Here is a 5,612-nt window from a genome sequence, read left to right as displayed (position 1 = left end):
TACAAAAATACTAAACTCCTTCCAAACCCAAACTTTAACACTGTAATTTAATTTTGATAGCCTTCACACGCAAACAGAAGTAAATATATAACTCCAATTTCCAACACTCTTGAGGAACCTGACATTTAACTCGTTCAATTTACTGTCGGTACAGTCTATGCTAACCATTTTTATTGACTTACTTTTATTTGGAACTATTAGGAGATTAGTGGAATGATTTATATAGATGGATGGGAATCTTTTCAAAGAAAATTTTAGGAGTTAATATTAGGGGATGGGTTAATTTTTCATATTTAAAAAAATAGTAAATTCCTATTTTTTTTTAAAATGATTGATATAAATTTTATAAAAAAAAATATTTTACTTTAAAATTTGCCAAAATTTTATGGAAACTATATAAAATCAATAAAAATTTGAATACTTTTACTAAAATATCACCCACCCATATTTTTTAGTTAGGAAAATTTGCTAAAATTTCTAATTTTTAAAATAAATTTTAATCCTTCGCAAAACCATTCACAAACTTGTCAGAAAATAATCATAAAATAGCAAGAAAATAGCACGAACCCTTTAATTTGAATCAGAATTCATATAAATTTCATGTCTTATACTATATGATGCTATAAAAACCGGGGATGATTCTCTGTATGAAATTCACATCACTATAATATATTCATTTTGGACTAATTTTACCTCTATCTTCCATGACGCATGAGGGTGGAGTCTGAAGTATACGCGCGACCAACGCCATTTGAATAGGAAGCAATGGAGCGAGAATTAAGTGGAGCCATGGGTGGCAAAACGACATAGATAGCCACTGGCCTCGACGAAGGAAGCAGCATCAACTCTTCATTGGGATTTATGAGGACCTGTAAGGCTTGTCTGATTGAAGGGCGTAGCGCGTGATCCGGATGTGAGCAAGCAAGTCCCAGAATCAATGCTCGTTTCATCTGCTCTTCATCAAATTCACCATTCAGTCTGGGATCCGCCGCCTCGATAACTCTTCTCTGCCCGTAAAGACCCCATATCCAATCCATCAAATTCTCGTCTGTTAATTGCGGATTTCGCTCCGTAACCCGCCTCCCGCTGGCCACCTCCAACATGCAGACACCAAAACTGAAAACATCCGACTCTGAAGTGGCCCTGCCAGTGTAGCCGCACTCGGGCGCCCAATAGCCAGGCGTCCCCGCCAACTTGGTACTGACAGCCAGAGATGTGTCGTCGTGTTCAATGAGCCGAGCGAGGCCGAAGTCACCCAGACGGGTATTGAAGTCCCTGTCGAGCATAATATTGCTGGGCTTAACGTCCCGGTGGACGACTCTTTGCTCCCATTCTTCGTGAAGGTACTGCAACGCCGAAGCCAGCCCGCATATGATCTTATGCCTCCGAACCCAATCCAAAGGGGGCTGATTCTGATTTCTCTGCTGATCCCGATCCCCTTGCTGCCTGAAAATGAACCTGTCGAGGCTCCCGTTGGGCATGTAGTCGTAGACGAGCAGAAGCTCGTCGCGTTCGTGGCACCACCCGTGGAGTCGCACCAGGTTCCTGTGTCGAAGTCGGCCTATGGTGCTGATCTCCGACATGAATTCGCGCTCTCCCTGTCTTGACCCAGCGGAGATTCTTTTCACTGCGATAAGTGCCCGCGCCCCGTCTCGGCCTTCCATGGTCCCTTTGTAAACGCTTCCAAAGCCGCCCTTTCCGAGCAGTTCCGTGTCGCTGAAGTTCTTTGTCGCTTCCAACAGAATTTGTACGAGAACCGGCGAGGGGCGTAGGGTGAGTCTGCCGTTCGGTACTCTATCATCGCTAGTTCCCCGCTCAGCCCTCCTGAGATTTTCCCGGCACCTCTTCTTCCTTTCAGAGTCTTACGGACGAACCACACCGATAACCCCAACAACACGCTTCCAATGGCAATGGAACCGACGAGGAGGATGAACGTCAGGGCCCTGCCGAGGCGCGTTCTATTCAATGACGATTCAGGCAAGCTTGTTCTATTTAATGACGATTCATGCAAGCTTGTTCTATTCAATGACGATTCAGGCAAGCTTACCGAACTGAAACTCCAGTCCAAAATGTGCTGATTCTGGAAAGCAGTTCCCGTCGCCGCGGAGAACCCAACGTAGGCTGAACGGGGAACGGTGTTTGACAGATCGATTGTTTGATTCAAGATGCTCGCGTATGGAGTCAATCCGTCTGCATAGGAGGCGTATATTTGCAGGTTTTTCTTCCGGCCATCGTAATCGATTCGAACCCTTATAGGCCTCCCTGACTTCAAGTTGATGCCGTGTTCATCCAGATTGGCGGTCGCGTCAGACTGGATGCTCTTTAGGTCTATGCCGACATGGTTGTCGTCTGGATCTATCATGTTGTTCTTGTAGTTGTCGAATTCAATGGCCAGCTGATTCGTTGTGTATCCGGATGTTGATCCATTGAATAAGCCCAAAAATCCTCCAAAGCTGTCTGCGAGAAAGGAGTTGTTGTTGGGGACTACGATGAAGGCCAGACCGTCGCCAACGGGATTGGTGATGAGGAAGGTGAAGGTGGTCGTAAACGTGGCCGGCCAGACGGTGATCGGTTGACGGTAGAGAACCCTTCCGATACAGTTCACCGAAGAGTTTGGATCCGGAGATGTAACATTTGACGATGGAGTGAGATCGATGTAACCAGATGAAGGAGAAAACGAAGCGTTTCCCATGTATATCAACTGACCGCTGCTGCTCTTGAATGATGGGAATGAGAAATTTACAGGACTTCCATGGGACTGTACTGAGAGGGAGACGGCAGCCAGGACTGGAAAGAGGAGAGCCCAAGCACCTACCATGAAGTTACACGAAAACGTAAACAACAGCACTCAAGTCTAAAGATGGCATGGAAGATTAAACTCCTAACAGTCAAGTATATAGCTTGCGGAGAGGACCAATTTGTGGTAGGTATAGCAGTAAAATGACCAAAGAAATCACATATTATGTATTTATTAAATCCACGGTGTTCTTCAAACTAGATGTTGTCTATTTCCAAGGGGTTTCCTACTACCCTTCACTTTCAGTGAGATTTAATTTCAGTGAGATTTAAATTAGTTAGCTAATTCATATTATATTTTATAGAAATTAACTATCCCTCCTACCCTTAGCTTATTCAAATTATATTTTATAGAAATTAAATACCCCTCCTACCCTTCACTTTCAGTGATATATATATATATATATATATATATATATATATGACTTAGTAATCTGATATAAATTATATTCTGTACAAACAAATTATTAAATATATTTGACTGAGTAATCCGATATAACTTATTCTTAGTCAACATTTTCTAAGTGCAAATTGACGCATATAAATCCGTCATTATTTTATTTAATAACTTAACTTTAATTATACGTTTTTAATATTATATATGAAAAAGATGAGAAATCACATCTTATGTATTTTTTAATATGTCATTTTTCATGCGAGATTTTGGTTCAAGATTATTTAGATAAATTATATCTAGACTTTTGAAATGACTTAATCGATTTGTTATTTTAATGTTATCCGAAGGAGATAAGAAATTACATCTATATATATTTTAAATAGGGCATGTTTTTAAATGACATTTTGGTTTAGTCGTATCTGCTAAGTGACTTGACTTATATGCTTTTTAATGTTTTCCGAGAGAGATTTTAGAATAGTTATATATTTTTAAATGTTTTCCGAGAGATATTCTAGTATAATTTCGTTTAGAAAAGTCAAATATTATGTGTTGCTTAAGCGTGTATTTATATAACTTATATGTATTTATTTTGTTAAATTTTATTCCGAGAGATATTCTAGTATAATTGCCTTCAGAAAAGTCATATATTATGTGTGGCTTAAGCGTGTATTTATATAACTTATATGTATTTATTTTCTTAAATTATATATATATATATATATATATAAAAGAATGGGGTTGTAGAATATATATGTTTTAATTATAATAAAAATTTTAAGAGGGATTTTAGTTTTATGTGTAAAATTAAATTTTGTTTATTTTAAAATAAAGATTTTAGAATTTTAATTTAATTATAGGTAATTAGTAAATAAATAGTAGGGATCTGATTTTTACATAATATTTATGATATAATTTTAATAGCAATTAGAATTATAAAATATTTCAAAATACTAATATTTTTTTTTTTTTAATTTTTACTTTTTTCTAAATAAGATTAATCTATTAACAAAGTAAGGAGGTACAATTACAACGTGACCGAAGTCAAAACTCTGCTCTAAAGAGAGGCAGAACTGTCAAGAAAAGCAGATGAGAAGACTGACTGTAGGCAGTGAGCTCATAGTTGAGACGGATTTCAGGACCCATGCAGGGGACCGGGTTGATATTCTCTTGATAATGCATAATTAACAAAAATGCCAAAAAACACCGGAAAACCACAAAACTGTTTGCATTACAAACTTGCCCAGTGGTAAAGGTCGCACTACATGAAGACGAAGCCGGGGTAAGCGCACTAGTCATCTGGAGGCTCTTCCTCGATACGGCACCAACCATAATCTGGCAAATCCCTTGCTTGAGCCACGTTCTGATCGGAGGGACCAGGGTCAACCGGCACCATCACCGCATCCTGAGCGCTGCAAACCTGTACATTCAAATCCTGCCGAGGCGCATTTCCAATTCCCATCTGGAGGGAAGAAGAAGGAGCAGAAACTGCCCCCGAACCTCCCGGATGAGATCCAGAGTCCTCTGTCTGATCAGTCTCATGGAAGACCACCGAGATATGAGCCGTTATCCTAGGGCGATTCAAAGCGCTGTTAAAGGAGAAGATTACTGATCCAGGTGGATGTTGGTGGCCACCCACCAACCCATTTGGACCCCCACAACTGTCTCTTTCAGTCTTTTCAGTTTCCTAAATTGTAGCACAATTTACTATTTTTAGCAGTTTTTTGGGTCCTGAACTTCCGGAGCCGTTTTGAGGCCCTAAACGACGTTTTTTTGGGATTCTGGGGCAACATGGGTCCATGGACCGATGTTGCCTCCCAAAGTGGTAGTACTCGGATAGATCCTTCTAACGAGCTATCGTATGCGTCAAACGGAGATCGTATGCCAAAGTTACGACCCCGGGAAATTGATGTACCAATTTACCCAAACGGGGCCCACAATTTGGCGTTTCATCTTCTTGGGTTAGGTTTCGGCATGTGAAGGGTTTTCCATTGTTTCTCAACAATAAATAGGCCTTCGAGCCTCATTGCAATATAGTTCGGAACAGTTCAGAGGTATGTAGTCGCCACATCTCTTCTCAGAGATAAGCTACCATCGCCCTAGCTGGTTTCTTTCCATTTTTTTGTAAGCACATTTCAGTATTTTCCATTAATGAAATGAAGTATTATTTCCGCTGCATCTCTGTATTTATGGTTATCGCATCGTTGGGTATATGGTTATCTCTGTAATTTGTTGCGTTCCTGTTTAAATCCGGATCAGTGGTATCAAAGCGGTCTGCTTTTTCTCTGTTTTTCTTTGCATGTCCCCAACGAGGTCGGGATATAAGGAGTTAGGGCTTGAACTGGTCGAACCTTTGCAAGACCAGCCTCGCAAATCCCGACGGCCTCCCATGGCGGATGAGAAGAAAGGCGAGGGAGCAGGA

At 40.4% G+C, this 5,612-nt stretch overlaps 1 pseudogene; it reads right to left on the bottom strand.

The window, feature by feature from the left end:
- Window positions 1-695: 695 nt before the first annotated feature.
- On the bottom strand, window positions 696-2,818 carry LOC149231646 (putative L-type lectin-domain containing receptor kinase S.5; annotated as a pseudogene).
- Between the last annotated feature and the right edge of the window lie 2,794 nt (window positions 2,819-5,612).

This window comes from Pinus tabuliformis, chromosome J, assembly GCF_031772625.1.
Source record: "Pinus tabuliformis cultivar Carrire ecotype Pingquan chromosome J, CPIR1, whole genome shotgun sequence".
Classification (NCBI taxonomy): domain Eukaryota; kingdom Viridiplantae; phylum Streptophyta; class Pinopsida; order Pinales; family Pinaceae; genus Pinus; species Pinus tabuliformis.
This window is presented reverse-complemented; position numbering and strand designations above follow the sequence as displayed.